This window comes from Marmota flaviventris, chromosome 7 (genome assembly GCF_047511675.1).
Source record: "Marmota flaviventris isolate mMarFla1 chromosome 7, mMarFla1.hap1, whole genome shotgun sequence".
NCBI classification, from domain to species: domain Eukaryota; kingdom Metazoa; phylum Chordata; class Mammalia; order Rodentia; family Sciuridae; genus Marmota; species Marmota flaviventris.
In genome coordinates, this window is record NC_092504.1 from 107,446,614 (window position 1) to 107,467,863 (window position 21,250).

At 41.7% G+C, this 21,250-nt stretch overlaps 1 protein-coding gene and 1 pseudogene across 2 annotated transcripts in view; one reads left to right on the plus strand and one right to left on the minus strand.

Annotated features, from left to right (window-relative positions):
• The window catches only part of Ppm1k (protein phosphatase, Mg2+/Mn2+ dependent 1K), an 87,047-nt gene that overhangs the window by 13,526 nt on the left and 52,271 nt on the right, over positions 1–21,250 (plus strand). For both annotated transcript variants that reach the window (XM_071614551.1, XM_071614552.1), the window contains one exon: positions 10,858–10,957. The gene's annotated coding sequence lies outside the window, so the exon portion shown is untranslated. The remainder of the gene's footprint in view (positions 1–10,857; positions 10,958–21,250) is intronic.
• Positions 8,552–9,627, minus strand: LOC114085560 (farnesyl pyrophosphate synthase pseudogene; annotated as a pseudogene).

Below are 21,250 nucleotides of genomic sequence, written 5' to 3' on the forward strand. Positions count from 1 at the left end.
AGCAGGTTATACGACACGTGGGAGAAATAGCTGTGTTTGAAATGGGACAGCAATAATTACAATTATAAAATAAAGAAAATTCAATAATAAAAAAGGAGGAAAATCTGGTAGGGAATACATCAAAAATGTTCATAGTACTTATATACGATAGATGAAAATTTAAGCTTCTGTGTTTTATGTTACTTGCATTCTTCTCATAATGAAAAAAATATGCACTTACATTTACATACATGTGGTCATAAGTTTTTTGTAGATATATGTTTTCCTAAATGGGTCTTTAAACTTGAGAAAATGACGTTTCAGAATATTATCAAATGCTATTTTCAGAACAAATTCTATCAAAAAATAAAAAGACTCAAGACGTTGGCCAATGATTCATGATTAATTTTTTTCAAAGTTATTTAGAAAAAATACTTAGCTGTTTACAAGGCTGCTTTCCAAAATACTAGAATTAATAACCATGGAGATGCTGTCTGAAAATTCCTGTGAAGTTTCTGAAACAAAACAATTGGCAAGAGAAGAATTTCAAACCTCCTCTTTCTTTCTCTCCCTGTGGTTTCTCCTCTTCACTTGTAGAGCCAAATCAAACAAATGTCTCAGTCCTTCATACTCCCAGACTTCTGTTCTTCCTCTCACCTTCCCCTGAAATCAAAGCAGGGCTTGATTCTCTCCAGAAAAAGCAATCTGATCTAGAAGGAACTTTACTTCTAAGAGGACAGTAAGCCAGGAGGATCACATTCTTTTAGCTACAAGTGGAACAGAGACTGACAGGCGAGGCAGGCAGCCTCAATGAGAGTAGCACAATAGCAGCAACCCTGGGGAGCTCCTATTAGCAACCAGGGTGAGTGTAACCAAGGAAAACCCTGAATAAACCAGCTAGCTTCATTTGCTTTTAGTTGACTTTAAAAATCATTAATTTTGGAGGTCACATAGCTGAGAAATTTAGTATATGTCTCCCAGAAACTTTGCTGCTGCTGATCGAAGCCAGCTAATGGGTTAAAATGGTTCTCCAACAAAAGTTGCCTTTTGTTCTTCTCCATTGTTCTGTATCTTAAACTGCAAGGTTAACCATTCCCCGGAAATGAAACTAAGAAACCATCAGTCATAAAACTTACTAATCAGTAACTTCTCTCTAGATTTCCAGAATGTTATCTGATGGCTTTCAGATATCACTAAAATGTGCATCACCTAACACAAAGTTTGCAATTTGCAATCCTCTTCTTTAACTTAAAGCCGTAGAAGATGGGCACAAACCTATAATGCCAGTGATTCAGGAGGCCGAAGCAGGAGGATCACAAGTTTAAGGCCAGCCTCAGCAATGTAGCAAACCCTCATCAACTTAGTGAGACCCTGCCTCAAAATAAAAAATAAAAAGGACTAGGGGGTGCACCTCAGTGGTAAAGCACCTGTGGGCTCAATCCCCAGTACTAAAACTTTATAAGTAAAAACAGAAGTATAGATAATGTTTGATTTACAGAGAAATAATGTTTATTAAAAAAATGACAGGGACTGGCCTAGGAGATGAAGGTCAATAATTATTGCAAGGATATTCTGGCAAAAAAGAAAAAAATATATATTCCTTGAGTGACAGAGATGTTTATCAAGCCTGGATGTATGACTCATCATGTGGTCTTCTTCACCACTGCCCTCTTCCTCCTATTTCCCCTGATATAAAAGCACTTTCATGTATTTGAGTTCTCAAGATGGTCTTTGTTTTGAAGACAATAGCCCTTGCCCCATCTTCTAAAGGTGACAGTCCATTAAATAAACCTGCTTTCCTTGCTACCAACTCTTGTGTCCCAAGGATTGGCTTTAGAGAGTAAGCAGAAGGACCTGGGTCTAAGTGACAAGGGGATTTGTATGAAAGTTTCTCATGTGACATGTGATGCGCTACAATCCTCAGCCCTACCCTAGAACAGCATTCCACCCCAGTCCCAAGCCCTAGGAACAAAACAGTATAGTAGTCCCCCTTACCTGGAGTATTGCTTTCCACAGTTTCAGTTATTCAAAGCTGCACACGAGTTAACTATTCTTTTTCAATGGTTCAAAAATATTAAGTGGAAAATTCCAGAAATAAACAATTAATATGTTTAAAATCATGTGCCATTCTTAGTAGTGTGATGAAAGCTGCACCATCCTGCTTCATCCCACCCAGCACATGAATTATCTTTGTCTAGAGTTTCCACTTTGTATACTCTTCCTATCCCTTAAGTCACTCAGTAGCCACCTATGTAATCAGATACACTCTGCCAGTATCATAGTGATTCTGGTCTCAATGCATAAGAGTAGTGATGGCAAATTTTAATCATGTTATTATAATTATTTTGTTTTATTTTTAGTTGTTCATCTTACTGTGATTAATTTATAAAATAAATTTTTATGTTAGGCATATATATATAGGAAAAAAAATAGCATCCAAAGAGTTGGTACTATCCACTGTTGTAGGCACCCACTGGAGGTTTTGGCAGATATCCCCCACAGATAAAAGGGCACAACTGTATTAACACAGACTATTAAAAACCCGACTGCACTACTTAAAGACTGAATGGTCTTGGGCAAGCAAATTTAGCCCTCAGTTTACAGAACTGATCTTCTCATCTGTAAAACAGGGATATAATCTTGCTTACCTTATAGGGTCATGGTGAGGCTTCCCTGAATTAATCTTGAGTTAATCCACTTCTCTAATTGAAACAATGCTTGATTGGTTTTGGAAGAGCTATGCAGCTATGCATGAGTTAGCTATTATTTTCCTGGGCCTTCAGAATCCAATCGATGCTGCCTTGAATGTAAGCCAATGCTGGCTCAAAAGTCTCCTTGTAATACCAGCTACTCAAAAGGCTGAAGCATAAGGATCACAAATTCAAGGCCAGCCTGGGCAAGTTAGTGAGATCCTGCATGAAAATAAAAAGGATTGAGGATGTAGCTCAGAAGCAGAGCTTTTGTCTAGCATGCGTGAGGCCCTGGGTTTGATCTCAGTATAGAAAGAAAGAAAGAGGGAGAGAGAGAAGGCAAGTGTAAACTTTTATGCCCTATTGGTTGTCACCATTATCTATCCAATCACTCCTTTCATCCCAAATTTAAGAAGTCACCAAGTTCTGTTGGTTCACCCCCTAAATCTCTCTTTTCTCCAATGCCTTAGTTAATTCTCCATTAACTCCTGCTTAGATCTCTACAATAACTACAAACTTGTTCTTGCTTTCCTCAGAATCTTTTAAACTTGATGTCCTTCAAAGTTGCTCTCTAAAGTTCAGACCACATGGATTCCTTCCAAGTTTACCTCCATCGGGTCAATATTTACTATTTGTGTCCAACTCAACCTCTCATACTCAAGTCCTGCTATCTCCCTTCCACCTGCATCATCACTGCCAATACGTGCGGGCACTGGCTTGACTGTAGGCCTTTCCATGTGTCCTCTCCTTTCTTGGGATTGGTCTCCCTATAATTCCTTAATGAGTTGCTATTTAGCCTTTAGGACACTAATAAAAATGTTTCTCTTCTGTGAAATCGTTCTCAACAATTTCAAAGTCATTTCCTCCTTTCTGTTTCCATTTCTTTTCTTTCCTTTTTAAAATATATATATATATATATATATATATATATATATATATATATATATATATATATATATTGATCCTGGGGATTGATTTGATCCTGGGCACTCTACCCCTGAGCTACAATCCCAGTCCTTTTTATTTTATTTTGAGACAAGAGTCTCACTAAGTTGCTGAGGCTGGCCTTGAACTTGTGATCCTCCAGAATTGCTGGGATTACAGGTGTGCGCCACTGAGCCCAGCTGTTTCCCTTTCTTGTACATCACCCTGTCTTTGCACATTTCAGGTTGTGCTGGAATTATGTATTTATGGGTCTATTTTTCTCAAAAGGCTCTGATCTATCCAATGACGGGGACTGCTCTGATTGCTTTGCTCAGAGCCAAGCCCATGTGTCTGACACATCAAAGATATTTAGTAACTATGTGCCCAGTTAATGAGAAAATGAATGGGACAGTATAATGCCTCAGGTGACATGACTTTGGTAGGTGAGTAATAGAGTGAAAGAGAGGCAAATATAGACAGGTTTCTTCACCACAGCCAGGTGACACTGAAGACTTGAACCATGTCAAATGAGCAACAATAATACCCATCTGTGTATGTGAGAATTGAAATTAATTAATAACCATTGCTGTGCCCTGAATGGCTGTTTATTCAAGTTCCTTGACTGGGCTACGAGCAGATTGAGAAAAGACAAATGGACACAAAAGGGAGAAAAAGCCAGGGCCCGGTGGTTCAGTCAACCTCTGATGGAGGAATACTGACCATGAGCTCGGCAAGTTTATTATATAGATTTTAACATCAAACGGATTTATTGTGAGAAAGTTATTTTAAAGCAAACAGAACCCAGGTCAAAGGTATGACCAGCCCACTTATTGTTATCAGCTTGCACCCATAATTCTCTACCCCTAAGCAGCCGGTGTTTAAACCTTATGTCATGAACTGATAAATTCTCTGTTGGCGCAGAACTCCCCTTTGAACAATGCATCACCATAGCAATCTGGCAATTTTCAAGTGGCACTTATGCACCGAGAAATTCCCAAGAGAGGTTTCGCTTCTGTCTCTGGGCAATTCAAGACCCATAATTCATCCCCTGACAACTATGAAGGGTTTGGAAAAGTGTTTGGCACCTGGGCATCATAGTGTATACCTATAATTCCAGCAATCCCAGCTATTTAGGAGACTGAGGCAGGAGCATTTTAAATCCAAGGTCAGCCTGAGCAACTTAGACCCTGTCTCAAAATAAAAAAGAGGTCTTAGGATGTAGCTCACTGGTAGGGTGCACGTGGCTTCAATTTCCAGTACAACAACAACAGAGCGTCTGGCATATAGTAAGCCTGCTACACATACTGGTTTTTTGTTGTTGTTGTTGATGTTCACAGAGAGAAGATTACTGTGAACTCCATGTGAAACAGGGACTTGGTTTTGAGTATTTTCTGACATCTGCTGCAGAGTTTCATATTGAATAGGCCTTTGATAAACATCTGTTGAATTACCATGATAATTAATGAAAAAGAAAACAAAAGCAAGGGGAATGGGGAAGAAAAAGCTCTACAAAGGCAAATCAGGATGCAACAGGTCCAAAGCACAAAGAGATTGCTAGCTGGGCATGGCTGCACATGCCTGTGGTTCCCGCACTTGGGAGGCTGAGCCTGGGGGGCATCTCTTGAGCTCAGGAGTTTGAGACCAACCTCTGGACAGCATAGTGAGACACTATCTCAAAAACAAAACAAAAACAAAAACAAAACACCAAGAATGGGAAGTTATACTCCGTGTATGTATAATATGTCAAAATACAGTCTACTTGCCAAATTACCTGTTGATGGGTACAGGGAGCAAATACAACTTCATTCAATTTCATTCATCATTTTAATATTTATTGCTAAAAGATAAGAATTATTTAACATAACAACTCTATTACCACAGGCTTCAAAGAAATTCAACATAATCTAAATTTAACCCTTGTTACATATTACTAAGCTGCCCTCTTAGAAGGGTGCGATGATTTATCCTCCCAGCCCATTTGCAGTGATGCCAGCCCTGTTATTATGAATCCTTTTCAGGAAAAATAGTTTAGAGGGTCAGGCAAAAGGGAATGAAGGGAAGTGGGAATGGGAATACGAAGGACAATAGAAGGAATTGGATGTAACTTTTCTGTGTTCACACGACCAGTGAAACTCCACGTCACGTACAACCACAAAGATGGGAAGTGATACTCCGTGTATGTATGATATGTCAAAATACACTCTGTTGTCATGGATATCTAAAAAGAACAAATAAAAAATCATCAAACCTTTCCATATGTGCCATTCTGTGTCTCAAAAGTGTCTTGTTGTTCCAGTGCTTATTTGATTGACTATTAATGAGGTTGAGCAACTTCTCATTTTATATTGGCTTTTAATATTTCTTTTATAAATTGCTGGTTAATATTCTCTGTGGACTGTTTTGTGTATCACTCTTATTTTTATATGAATTTTTAAGTTTAAAAAGTAAGGATCTAGCTGGGCATGGTGGCTCACACCTATAATCCCAGCAACTCAGGAGGTTGAGGCAGGAGGATTGCAAGTTCAAAGCTAGCCTCAGCAAATTAGTGAGGCAACATAGTGAGACCCTGTCTTAAAATAAAAATATAAAAATGGCTCTGTGGTAAAGCATACCTGGGTTCAATCCCCACTACCAAAAAAAAAAAAAAAAAGTAAGGATTTTTAAAAGTTGGCATGTGGAGCACACCTATAGTCCTGGTTATTCTGGAAGTTTGGAAGTTGAGGCAGGAAGATCACTTGAGCCCATGAGTTCAAGACCAGCCTGGGAAACATAGTGAAACCTCATCACAACCAAACAAAAACCAAAATACCCCTGCCAAAATAAGGATTTTAACACAAATTGCCTCATCTATAGTGCCTACAATAGAACAAATTTTAAAAATGAACTTTATTTTCAAATGAGCTTTTAACTACTCGTAGTAAATTTATACCATGGTACACTATGCAGTCATTCAAAGTATTTGTCTGGGCCTGGTGGCACAGGCCTGTGATCCTAGCAATTTAGGAGGCTGAGACAGGAAGATCACAAGTTTGCTTAACTACTTAGTAAGACTCTATCTCTAAAAAAAAAAAAAAAAAAAGAGCTGATGATGTAGGTTAGTGGGAGAGTCCCCCTGGGTCCAATCTCTAGTACTGAAACAAACAAACAAACAAATAACACTAGGCAGGAAGGTGAGTGAGAGAGGAGTACCAGAAGCTATTGGCAGAATGATGCAAAGAGTGTGGTGAACAAAGGGTGCACTTGCTTTAAGGAGGCCAGGTTGTGGGGCACAGATGGGCATACCAAGGACCACTGTGGGCTCCGTGGCTCACACTCAGCCTCAGGTTAGCACAAAACCAACCATTTTCAACTTCAGAGAATCAAGTTTCAAATCCTGTTTTGGAGAAACCACCCTAGCTTTTGACTCTTAAAAGAGTGAGGAAGCTTCAGGCCGTATCAGGATGTGGTCATATCTTTCCATATCTGTTATCTTATTGACAGAGTTGTTTTGACTTGTCTGACTATAGATCATGTGATATACTTGTTTATCCAAGGCACCAATTTCTCTTTAGTCCTACTGCTGGAAGCTTTTCCATCTTGTCTTCCTATATACATTCTGATCTTTTATAATTTCTAGGAAGGGGAAAACCTAGGCTTAGGACTAAATGCTACTTTTATGTGAGTGGGTTATCTTTTTATTTAAATGCATTATTACAAACTGTATGGATTTATGTGCATGCATTTTTAATTTGTGGAGACGGTGTTACATATATTCTTCTAGTTTTTACATTTTCCCACTCAGGGCTTGTTATAGGGACAGACAGGCAAGGCATTGAAGATAGCAGGAAACAGTTTTATTTGGCTGCATCCAGGTTCAGAGGGCACAGCTTTTGCTGTAATCAATCAATCCCTCTGAACCCCGAGTTCAGGTAGTTTCAGAGTTTTATACCCAGCATGTAAGGGGAGGGGCTCAGAAGTTCACAGTCTGCAGAAGTTTACAGAAAAGCAGCTTTTTCTCTCACTGTTTTGGGCAAGTTAACTCTTCAAGGACAACACCTGAGAAGGCGAGAGCTTCTTCTCCCCCTCTTTCCTCCCCTTGCCAGCTGTTACCATGGAGCTTAATTGGTATCTTCTCTTCTCTTAGGAATGTAGACATCTCTGTGAAGCCCATCTCAAGGCCAGAGGCCTTGTTTGCACATTTCTACAAACTATTATACTGGATACGTTTGTGAAAAACTAGTAAGGGGGTGTCCAGCACCTGGAGTCCTGATATCTTCCTGGCCAGTGGCCAAGTAAAACAGGGTGACAGGAAAATAGGAAGTTTATCTACATTGAACTCTTTTGCAGAGACTCTTTAATGGACAGTCCCAAAATCAGCCATGGTAAAGATTTCTGGAGAAGCGCAGTTAAGACTTTTCTGATGAGAAAGGGGGTGCCACTACAGGCGATGCATTTAAGAGTTATCCATGCTGCTTTGCCTACATCTAATCTGATGTTACTCACTAAGGCATTAGACTTCGATGTGTGCACCCACCACATTTAGCTGTCCACTCGCCAGTATGGAGCACTCAAGTAGCCTCTAGCTCCTTGCTTCCCTGAGCAGGCAATAACTTTGCACACATTCCCAGATAGAGCCATAGGAAAAGGTTGTTTTTTTTTTCCCCCCAATATATACCAGGAGCAGAATTACAGGGTTATAGAACATATGTTTTCTCCATTAGAATAAATCCTGTCAGATCACTGTCCAGCTGTTTCAGTTTAGATGCCCATCAGATGTAGAGGACAGTGTGTTCCTCTTTTCCCACATCCCTTTCCACTTTTGGCATCATTCAGATTTCTGACTTTTTGTTAGCCTGAAAAGTGTAACATGGTATCTTTATGAATGTTTTCATTTTCATTTATCTTATTATTATTATTTTTTTTAAGATTATACAATAACTTATTGAGAGCCCTCCCTCCCTGCCCTGGCAGTCTCTAGGTCACTTTTTCCGCTTGTAGATCTTGTTGGCCAGCCCCAGGAAGATGGTGGGAGGTAGGGGCGTAGCATATTGCTTGATGAGACTCATAAGGTGGCTGTAATGTCTTCTTTATATTTGGAGAACACAGCTGGTAGATTCATCTCCTCGTACAGTGCCCTCACCTGGGCCACCTTCTTGGTGTCCTTCTGCCCATAATTATCCTGCAAGATCTGGCGCTATTCTGGAGTGGCCCGTTGCAGACACTGAACCACCAGCCAGCTGCACTTGTTGTCCTGGATGTCAGTGCCAACTTTTCCCGTCACACTAGGGTTGCCAAAGAGGTCAAGGTCATCATCCTGAATCTGGAAGAACTCTCCCATCTGCATCAGGATCTTCTGGGCATTATCATGTTCCTTCTCCCCATCAATGCCTGCCATGTACATGGCAGCAGCGATAGGCAGGTAGAAGGAGTAGAAAGCTGTCTTGTACTTGACAATGGATTTGTACCTCTTTTCAGTGTATCTGCCAAGATACACTGGCTGTGATGAGGTCCAGGGTCTGCCCAATCTCCCTCTGATAGAAACTCTGCAGGAATAGCTCAATCAAGTTCAAATAGTAGGACTGATCCAGGCAGTAGAACTTCAGCAGGCGGTAGATATATGCTTCCAGAAGCAGAGTGTCATTGATGGCATCCAAACCTATGCCTGGCTTCTGATACCAGCACAGCTGTCCCCGGCGGGTAAAGGGTGCATCCATGATGTCATCTGACACCAGGAAGAGAGCTTGCAGCAGTTCCACACACCAGCCCACTGTCAGGGCCCTCTGGAGACTATCAGCATCCTGTTTCTTGGATCCACCAGCTCCCGGAATGCTACCAGCACCGTCATACCCCGGTTGTACTTGCCTCTAATGGCATTATATTCCAGGACCTCCTTGAGTCAAGCAATAGCATCTCCTGTCTCTGGGTGCCCCATCTCATCTTCAGTCAGCACCTTGACTGCCTGGGAGAAGTGCTGGATGAAATCTTGCTTTTCCTGAGCATAACCATCTGATTTCTGGTCTCCATTCATTCTGAGAGAGGACCAAAGTGCTCTGCTCTGGGACGCTGGGTCTTGTTTCATTTATCTTACTATTAATGACTCATATTTTCAGTAAATGACTCTGCCTTAGTAAAGCAGATGCACCTAGAACAGTCAGGTTGATCCCGTTGTTGCAGGTTCTTGTTCTCCTTGCTCTGCTCCCTGGGTTATACCCATATATTACATATATGTCTCTATATAAACTTTTAACATCTTATTAATGTATTATTCATGTACCATAGGATCCACCCAATTAAAGTAGAAAATTTTATGGTTTTTAATGTATTCACAGAGTCCTACAACCATCACCACAATCAGTTTCAGGACATTTTTATCACCCTCCTCCCCCACAAAAAATAATTCTGTAGCTACTTCACAAACACTTTCTCAATAACTGTGTGGGAGAAAAGAAAAATAACTATTGGGAAGAAAACCTGAAGTAACACAGAAATATGCCCATCTTTGGCTAATGCTATCTGAAATTTCCTCTTGAAATGAAATAGGGCAGTATTAAGCAGCTTTTTGTAACTGTGATGAAAATGCCTGAGAAAATCATCTTAGAGGAGGAAGGATTCATTTTTGGCTCACAGTTTTAGCGATTTCAATCTCTGGTTAGCTGGCTCCATAGTTTTGGGCCTGAGAAGAAGCAGAATATCAGGTGGAAAGGCATGGAGGAGGAAAGTTGCATCACTTGGCAGTTGGGAAACAGAGAGGAGGGCAGGGGGAGGAAGGGCGGGGGTGGTGTGGGAAGAGGAGGCCAGGGACAAGATTTGTTCTTTCTAGAGCACAAGATTTGTGCTTTCTAGAGGGACAAGATTTGTGCTTTCTAGAGCACACCCCAGTGACCGACCTCCTCTAACTAGGTTCCACTTCCCAAAGCTTCCACCACCTTCCACTAATGTAAAATTATTAATCTATCATTAATCTGCTGATGATAAATCTTGATCCAATCACTCCCAGAAAGCCCCACCTCTGAGCATTGCTGCACTGGGGACCAAGCCTTTAACTCATGAACCTTTGGGGGACATTTCAGATCCAAACCATAATAGGGATAGAAGATAGAAGAAGTAGGGGGTAAATGAGAAAGAAATAAGGAAGTGAAAGGAAAGACTCTAAAAACAAACCAAGGAGAGCAGTGAAGAAAACCTGGAGGGGAGATGCCTCCAGGGAGAGATTTTTTTTAAAAGCACTACTGTGGGAGAATCAGGTGAGCTCTTTCAATTTTTTTCTTTTGTTTGTTTGAGACAGGCTCTCACTGTGTTACCCAGACTCCTGAGCTCAAGTGATTCTCCTGCCTCAGCCTCCTGAGTGCTTGGGACTGCAGGTGTGCCACGGTGTTCAACTCCAGGTGAGTTCTTTCTGCACTATATGTAAGGCTTCAGTGGACGTGAGGTTTCTTAGCAGCCCCAGTGATCTGTGCCACACCATGTTGGAAGTAAGGAACAATAAACACTGGAAGGAATCAAAGGTCCAATTTCCCCCTAAACTGCTAAAAAGGAATGTAACACAAACCATGCCATGAACTGAGAATAGAAGTCTTAATTTTAAGTTCTATTTTCTTCTATGCTTTCATGACACACAGGTGGGCCTGGTAATGTCCCTTGGAATTTTCTCACAGTGGCCAGCTTTGCACAGTGTTAGCTTCATGTAATTTCCCCCAGCACAGTCCTCAATACAGCAAAGGTTTCTCATGGAAACCGAGGATTCTCCATTCATTCATTCGTTCGTTCGTTCATTCACTCATTCACTTAACAAATGTTTATTGAGTACTTGGGTTCTGCTCTAGGCATGGGGACATTATAATTTATAAAAGAGAGATCTACTTCCTAACAGTCCAGGAAAATACCATCACAAATAAGTAAATGAATGATGAACATCTGAGGTGCCAAGTGTCCTGAGGCTGGGATGGGCAAGGGGAGAGATGGTGAGAGTTATTCCAGGCAGGCAATCAGGGAAGACCACACTAGTACACTGATGGGTGTTTAGAGACAGAACTGAAGTGTGAGGCGGGTCTCTGGCTGTTTTGTTGTTGTTGTTGTTATGGTTGTTTGCAGTACTAAGGATTGAACCCAGGGATTGACTCATGCTAGGCAAGTGCTCTGCCACTGAGCTACATCCCCAGCCCTCTAGTTGTCTTTTGTACAAGACAAGGCATCCAGAACAGAGTTCTCCTGAAAAGAGGGAAAGCCAGGAATAATGTATGACATCATTTATGTTAGTATGACACATCTATTCCTGGCTTCCTTTGTTTTATTTTATACTTTATATGATAGGCTAGAGCTTTTAAATCATGTAATACTATGTTTGCAATTCCTCCAACATGCTGTATTATGAAAATATGATTTGTATCATCCAAGGATATATAGCCCTCTAAATTTTGTGTCACAAATTTAGATTTTTTTTTAATGTTGTCCTTTCAGGAAAGGAGAGTCAAAGATATGTACTAGCTACCATATCATTTGGCAATTCCTCTTATATGTAAATATCCAAAACAAAGAAACAAACAAACAAACAAAAAAACATTGTTACACAATTGTACATGCATGTGCATGGAAGCATTATTCTTAATAGCCAAAACATGGAACCAATCTGTTTCCACTAGCTGGTGTAGAGATTGATTCTGGAAATGTAAAGGCAGCATTCCTCTGGTGAGCAAACACCAGGGGACAGGGACGGAGGTGGGGGTGGGGTAAAAGTTTCCCAGGATTGGAATATTTTGCAGTCTTTTCCAGGCACTCTTGAGATAACCAATGCATGCTTTAGGAGTCTTGTTAAGGAACTAGGGACCTAATCTGACATGATGAAGATTTGGGTCTATTTCTTCTTCTATTAGGTGCAAGTTCTCTGATTTAATTCCTAGGTCCTCGATCCACTTTGAATTGAGATTTGTGCATGGTGAGAGATAGGGGCTTAATTTTATTTTGCTGCATATGGAGTTCCAGTTTTCCCAGCACCATTTGCTGAAGAGGCTATCTTTTCTCCAATGCATGTTTTTGGTACCTTAGTATAATATGAGATAACTGTATTTATGTGGGTTTGTCTCTGTGTCCTCTATTCTGTTCCATTGGTCTACAAGTCTATTTTGGTGCCAATAACATGCTGTTTTTGTTTCTATTGCTCTGTAGTATAGTTTAAAGTCTGGTGTTGTGATGGCACCTGCTTCACTCCTCTTGCTAAGGAGTACTTTGGCTATTCTGGGTCTCTTTATTTTCCAGATGAATTTCATGGTTGCTTTTTTATATGAGGAATGTCATTGGGATTTTCACTGGAACTGCATTAAATCTGTATAGTGCTTTTGGTCGTATGGTCATTAATTCGGTCTATCCAAGAACAGGGTAGATCTTTCCATCTTCTAAGGTCTTCTTTAATTTCTTTCTTTAGCGTTCTGCAGTTTTCATTGTAGAGTTCTTTCACCTCTTTCATTGAGTCCCAAGTATCTTATTATTTTTTTTAAATGTTATTGTGAATGGGGTAGTTTTCCTAATTTCTCTTTCAGAGGATTCGTCACTGATGTACAGAAATGCCTTTGATTTATGGGTGTTGATTTTATATCCTGCTACTTTGCTGAATTCATTTACTAGTTCTGAAGTTTTCTGGTGGAATTTTTTGGATCCTGTAAGTATAGAATCATGTTGTTGGCAAATAGTGATAGTTTGAGTTTTCCTTTTCCTATTTGTATTCCTTTAATTTTTTTCGTCTGTCTAATTGCTCTGGCTAGAGTTTTAAGGACTATGTTAAAAAGAAGTGGTCAAAGAGGGCATCCCTGTCTTGTTCCAGTTTTATAGGGAATGCTTTTAATTTTTCTCCATTTAGAATGATGTTGGCCTGAGGCTTAGCATAGATAGCTTTTACAATGTTATGTTTCGATTATCCCTAGTTTTTCTATTGTTTTGAACATGAAAGGGTGCTGTATTTTGTCAAATTCTTCTCCTGCATCTATTGAAATGATCATGATTCTTATATTTAAGTCTAATGATGTGATAAATTATGTTTATTGATTTTTGTATGTTGAACAAACCCTGCATCCCTGGTATGAACCCCACTTGATAGTGGTGCACGATCTTTTTGATATATTTTGTATTCAATTTGCCAGAATTTTATTGAAGATTTTTTAAAAATATATTATTTTTTTAGTTGTAGTTGGACACAATACCTTTATTTCTTTTTTTTATTAGCTGTTCAAAACATTACATAGCTCTTGACATATCATATTTCATACATTTGATTCAAGCGGGTTATGAACTCCCATTTTTACCCCATATACAGATTGCAGAATCACATCAGTTACACATCCATTGATTTACATATTGCCATACTAGTGTCTGTTGTGTTCTGCTGCCTTTCCTATCCTCTACTATCCCCCCTCCCCTCCCCTCCCATCTTCTCTCTCTACCCCATCTACTGTACTTCATTTCTCTCCCTTGTTTTTTTTCCCTTTCCCCTCACATCCTCTTATATGTAATTTTGTATAATGATAAGGGTCTCCTTCCATTTCCATGCAATTTCCCTTCTCTCTCCCTTTCCCTCCCACCTCTTGTCCCTGTTTAATGTTAATCTTCTTCTCATGCTCTTCCTCCCTACTCTGTTCTTCGTTGCTCTCCTTATATCAAAGAAGACATTTGGCATTTGTTTTTTAGGGATTGGCTAGCTTCACTTAGCATAATCTGCTCTAGTGCCATCCATTTCCCTGCAAATGTATGATTTTGTCATTTATTAGTGCTGAGTAATACTCTATTGTGTATAAATGACACTTTTTTTATCCATTCATCTATTGAAGAGCATCTAGGTTGGTTCCACAGTCTAGCTATTGTGAATTGTGCTGCTATGAACATCAATGTAGCAGTATCCCTATAGTATGCTCTTTTAAGGTCTTTAGGGAATAGTCCGAGAAAGGGGAATAGCTGGGTCAAATGGTGGTTCCATTTCCAGCTTTCCAAGGAATCTCCATACTGCTTTCCAAATTGGCCACACCAATTTGCAGTCCCACCAGCAATGTACAAGTGACAATACCTTTATCTTATTTATTTTTATGTGGTGCTTGTCGCGACCCCTTGCCCGCAAGGAAGACGCAACACTCAGGAATCTTCTCTCAGCAGTTTATTCAGGTCCCTTGATATTTATTATTCTTTCTTCTTCTCTCCTTCCCGGATGCCCTCCCAGCCTTAATAAAGCATCCCAAGCCCCAATGCAAAGCTGCCGCGTGGAACTTTCTCACAGGGTGGTGAAAAATCATGTGCCAACTCTCTCAGATAAGGAGTTGTTTGTCACAGACCACAGCGGAGCCAGCGCCATCTCGTAATGGCGACCATAGTCTGCAAAAACGGCAGAAGCGGCTCACCACAGTTCCCCCTTTTCTGTTTTATTAAAACAATACAGGCGAGAGTAGAGGTCCTATCCCACTGTGCAGAAGTGGCTGCATAGTATGGCTCAGTCCTAAGGAGGGCCCTTCCCCAGATCCGAGGCCATATCACCCGACGCCTTTTTTCGTGGGGCGGGGCGTGGACGCGTCTAACCCGCATGCAATAGGACATGCTCTCCTTGAGGTCCACGTCAAGGATCACTCAAGTGCAGTGCCTTGCCTCGCATCCTGTATCGTGACGATGGTGGACGAAGGGGGATAGCTGAGGCTGAACTGTGGCTGTATTAATGACAAACAAGTTGACAGCACCCTGAAAGAAAGGCACGGACTTTAAAGCGATAGAAAAGCACTAGTGTGGAAACCCATCTGCGTGCAATGGCAGCAAGACCGGCAGAGTGCAAGGGCTTTCCAACACTAAGAGAATAACAAGGAAAGTCATGTCGATCCCAGTGCAATGTTATAATAACTTGGGGTGCAACGACCATGACAAAGGTTTACTGTTTAAGATGCGCAAGCCAGACTTGAGGTGAGTTGCCATTTTCTAAAGCTGCAAGAGCTTGTATGATCATAGCCTTTTCTTGTGCATGGCGAGTTTTAAGGCGACAGAGAAACCACAAACAAAGTATAACACTGAAGCAGCACATTGCACCAAAAATGCCTACTCCCACCCACTCTTTGAAGAAGGAAAAAGCAGAAGATATCCAATCGGTGAATTGACCCAAAGTCACTGGTTCAACGCGGGTACTATTCAAAACAGCAATCTGAGTTAGTTGAGACTGGATCATGTCTTCCGCTGCCATGGACCAATTTCCAGCCAAATATTCGCCAATGATGCGGGAGGCATTTCTGGAATCATTAAATCTGACAGAGGTTATGCATAAATGTGCACGTTGATCAACACAACCCAAAAGCACTAAGTCAGCCAATTCTTCTACCTGAGCTTGAAGTAAATCTATCCTTTGGTTGGCAGCTAAAATCCCTGACAAAATATGTTGATTAATTGAATTTTGGGATTCAAGTATGGTGGAAGTTTGTTGAACAACCTGATTAATGGTGGCAGCAGTTTGTACTTGACTGGCCATGGCTACTCCAGCTGTAACTGCTGCAGCAGCAGACACTGCCACAGCTGTCACTATAGCTGCCGTAATTCCAAAATCTCTGCGGACTCTAAGTAGTTCAACAATGGGGAATTTATCTGGGTCCGCAGTGACTGGGATTGGGACAAAGGTTGGAATTTTCATAACCACTGCTACAGTCCAAGAACCATTCCAACACTCAGATAAGAGACAGGTAACACTAGAACAATCCAGCATCACCGATGAGGTATTATTAGCCAAAAGGAGCAAGAACAGGGATTGGACGCAGACCATTGCAGGAGGCAATGTGGCATTATATAGCAAAGAGTTGAGCGAAACAGATGTGAGCCTATTACCTCGTTCACTTTTCCTAACAGTGCCAGAAACATTAGCCAGCCAGGTTTTGGCTCCTAGCAATTGAGCCAATGCAGAAATATCAGCTGAAGCCCCCTTCTCATTGGAAATCAGCCATTGAAACCAGGACCAACCTACTCCTGTAGAGGAGTTGGCACTATGGTTAAAATTATAAACATACCTCTTAAGAGAGGGGGAAAAGGAGAAACCCTTAGCAACTTGAAGTTTCTCCCAAGAATGATCCTGACAAGGCGTAAATGTTGGGGGGAAACCAAGATTAGGGGTACAGTAAGGAGAGGCCTTGAAATGAGTGGCATGGTAAGTACTATTAAAAGAAGGAGGTACTGGGATTAGTACCTTGGAGATCATAGCCAAGGTAGTTATGTTTAAAGCAGAGCTATTTACAGGGGTCCCTGAACCTGATTGCTTCCCCGAAACTACTTGGCTCAGTACAGCATTAATAATACTCCCTGAGACCTGATTGGACCGCAATGGGTCCTCCCAGTTAGTCAAATTTTTGGTCTTAAGGCTAATGCAATTAGCGTTTCCAAGGCTGAAACAAAAAACTCCTGTGAGATTAACCTGAGATCGATTAAAAATGCTTTCCACGTCCCCTCTAGGAGAGGCACAGGGAGCAGACATCTCACATGAGGTAGAGAAAAGAGTGGGGAGGACACTAGAACTACCATGAACCGGCATCGGCATTGGCCAAGCCCGTGCCACTGCCCACCACTGCATTGGTGTCGTCTGTGCCATCGGCACCAGCACCAGAACCAGAGCACGTAGCAGAGTGAAGATCCTCATCACAGGGTTGCTGTGGTATCTCTTGTTGCTGGTCGGTTGATGTCAAGACTCTTCTTGTCAGGCGTTCAGGGACCCACAACGGCTCCGTGCGATCCTGGGGAAAAACACATACAGATCCTCGTGCCCATGTCAGCACGGGGTCGGGGCCGTTCCATTGGCCTGTAAGAACATCCTTCCACTTAACATAACCAATCACAGAGGGCTGAGGGGACACATGTCTATCAGCCACAGAGCGACCATGAATATCCAAATTTAAAAAATTAATGGTAAAGAGAGCTAAGGACAGGCGTTCTTTAGGAGTGTGTTCAGCTCCTATTCCCCCTTTTTGTTTTTGTAAAGTTTCCTTTAAGGTGCGATGAGCACGCTCAACAATGCCTTGTCCTTGAGGATTGTAAGGCAGACCATGAGTAAGTTGCACTCCCATGGTAGAACAAAAGGATGTAAATTGTCTGCCAGTATAAGCAGGTCCATTATCAGTCTTAAGGGATGCAGGAGCACCCCATGCTGCCCATGCTTCTAGGCAATGAGTGATAACATTACGTGCCTTCTCTCCCGACAAAGCAGAGGCATGAATAACTCCAGAGCACGTATCAACAGAAACATGTACATACTTGAGGTTACCAAAGTCAGGTATGTGCGTCACATCCATTTGCCAGACAACCAATGGTTTTAATCCCCGTGGATTTACTCCATAAGTAGGGGGATGAAGAAATGTGACACAATGAGGACATTGTAATACTATCTGACGAGCATCCGCTCTTGAAATGGAAAAACGCCTGCGCAGCGTTAAAGCATTAACATGGAAATTTTGGTGAAATAATTTAGCCCCCTCTAAGGAGGAAGCCAAGCATATCAACTGGCCTCTAGTGGCTGAGTCCGCACAGGCATTACCCTGTGATAACGGACCAGGAAGAGAAGTATGAGCCCGTATGTGCATTGGATAAAAAGGAGCAGTGCGGCTACAGATAAGTTGTTGAAGCTGATTAAAGTAAGCAGATACATTATGGGCATTACTAATAGCTCCCACGGCCTCCAGGACTTTGAGTGCTTGTACCACATAAATGGAGTCCGAGATAAGATTAAAAGGAAAAGAACACTGTTTAAAAACCTCAATAACAATTTGCAGTTCAACCCATTGTGGATTACCAGGAGCAAATTGATGCTGAACAGGGGGAGAATCATTAATTACATAAGCTCCCATTCCAGACTTGGAACCATCAGTGAAAATATTAACAGCCCCCGGAATTGGATTGGGTGAAGTTACCTTAGGGAAAATGATGGGATGTTCTTTAACAAAATGGAGTAATGGATGGGAAGGGTAATGATTATCAATATCCCCTTGAAACGAGCAACATAGAATAGCCCAGTTGTCTAGAGTAGCACACAAAACATTAAGTTGAGCCTTAGTATAGGGTATAATAAGAGAAGAAGGTGATTGTCTGAAAAATTGAATGCTTTGGTGAATCCCTTTAAGTGCTAACGCTGCAACAGCATCAGGATAGTATTCTAAAGATTTTCCTGGGGATATATGTGGATGGATCCATAGTAAAGGCCCATCTTGCCACAGTACTCCAGTAGGCTGCCGCATAGTAGCAAGCACACATAACTGGAAAGATTTATCACTTTGGAGCCTGCATAGAGTAGCATGTTGTATAGCTTCTTCTACTGTTATAAGGGCCGCTCTAGCCTCTTTGGTGAGGCTACGAGGAGAAGCAAGATCTGGATCACCCTTAAGGGTAGCATACAAAGGCTGGAGCACACCATTAGGAATATGTAAATATCCCCTTATCCAATTAATATCTCCCAACAGTTTTTGAAAATCATTTAGAGTTTGGAGATCTTGAGTTCTTATGGTGATTTTTTGTGGTTTTAGTTTATCATACCCAATTATTGCTCCCAAATACTCAATAGAATTCCCCGTTTGAACCTTTTCAGGTGCAATATGTAGCCCATATTGAGCTAACAGCTTTACTAAGTCTTTATAGGCCTCATTAACTATCTGCTCTAACTTAGCGGCCAATAACACATCATCCATATAATGAATAATCTTGATGGAGGGATACTTATGTCTGAGAGGTGCGAGTGCCTTCCCCACATACATCTGGCACATCGTGGGACTATTAGCCATTCCCTGTGGCAACACTACCCACTCAAACCTAAGATCTGGCTCCTCGTGGTTACACGAGGGAAGGGTGAAAGCAAAACGTTGTGAGTCTTTAGGATGCAAAGGAATAGAAAAGAAACAGTCTTTAATGTCAATAGCAATAATATGCCAGCCCTGAGGAATAGAGGAGAGCAGAGGTAGCCCTCTTTGAATGGGCCCCATAAGTTGCATTTGAGCATTAACTGCTCGTAAATCATGTAGTAGGCGCCACTTTCCTGATTTTTTCCTAATAACAAATATGGGAGTATTCCATGGAGAAGTAGAAGGTTGGATGTGACCCAAGTTTAGTTGTTCTTTAATTAAATTATGGGCCGCTGCCAATTTAACCGAGGGAAGAGGCCACTGAGGCACCCAAACAGGCTCCTCGGTGAGCCATGTTATGGGTATTTGAGCCCCAGTGGCCCCTAGGAAAAACCCAGACCAAATCTGTTAAGCTTTTGATGACCTTGCACAGGATGCCTACACCCCTGTAGGTGTTTTCCTAGTCCTAGACCTGGCCTATACCCCATATTTTGCATAATCTGTTGAGACACCGGAGAATAGTCATTACTAAGAGTGAACCCCATGTCTTTCATCAGATCACGACCCCATAAAGAGATAGGTAAATCAAGTACATAAGGCTGAAAGGTGCCATTGTGTCCTTCTGGGTCCTTCCAAGATAGATGTCTACAGCTGATTTGAGGGGCCTGGGCATATCCCAAACCTCTTAGTGATTGATCTGAGAGCTGCACCGGCCACCCCTTTGACCAGTCCTTTTGTGCTATTATGCTACGATCTGCTCCAGTATCTAGCAATCCCAAAATTGATTTGCCTTCTATGGTTAAGTTTAAAGTAGGACGGTCATTCATATCTAAGGATAAATAAACAGAATTCCCTCCAGTGGCTCCAATCTCATCACTTGTCCTTGAAAAGGAATCAGCAGGAAAGCGGGTATGCAGACTGGGTAGAATTAGCAATTGAGCAATCCGGTCTCCTGGGGAAATGGACACAATACCCCTTGGAGCTTCCACCATAACCTTTACTGATCCTACAGTATCAGGACTAATGACTCCAGGAAAGACATGAAGACCTTGCAATATAGAGGATGCACGTCCAATTAGCAAGCCTACAGTGCCAGGTGGTAAAGGCCCTTTGAAGTTAGTTTCCACCAATTGGACTCCCATCTTAGGTGTTAGTACGAGTCTGGATGTGGAACAGAGGTCCAATCCCGCGGCACCTGTAGTGGCTCTCCGCGTCTCATGGGATGGCGTAGAGATGGCCATGTCTCGGGTTTGGGTGTGACATTCTCCATTGCCCCATATATTTGTGGGCCCTGGGGTCGGGGGCCCCTTCGGCCGTTTTTTGGCCCAGCTGAAACAGGCTGTCCATAGATGTCCCTCACTGATCTACACTCTTTTGCCCAATGCTTTCCCTTTTTACATTTTGGACACAGCCCCGGTTGACGAAGGCCATTGAAAGGGCCACCGCGAGGGGGTCCAGTAAAATTATCTTTTTTAGGACATTCACGTCTGAAATGACCAGGTTGACCACAATGGAAGCATGTTCCGGCACCAGGACTGCCCCCTTTTGCCATCCGAAGGACAGCAGCTGCAAGACCTGCATTAGTTAAAGGTCCTCCAATCTCTCTACACACTTTCATCCATGCTTCTATGCCCTTATTTTTATAAGGAGTGATTGCTGCTTTACATTCCTTGGTGCACTGCTCAAAGACCAATTGCTTGATAAGGGGCATGGCTCTATCAGGATCCCCAAAAATCTTTCCAGCGGCATCCACCATCCTTGCTACAAAATCTGAAAAGGGTTCTGTAGGGCCTTGTAGAATCTTGGTCAAATTACCAGACACCTCTACTCTATTTGGAAGCGACTTCCATGCCCGAATGCAAA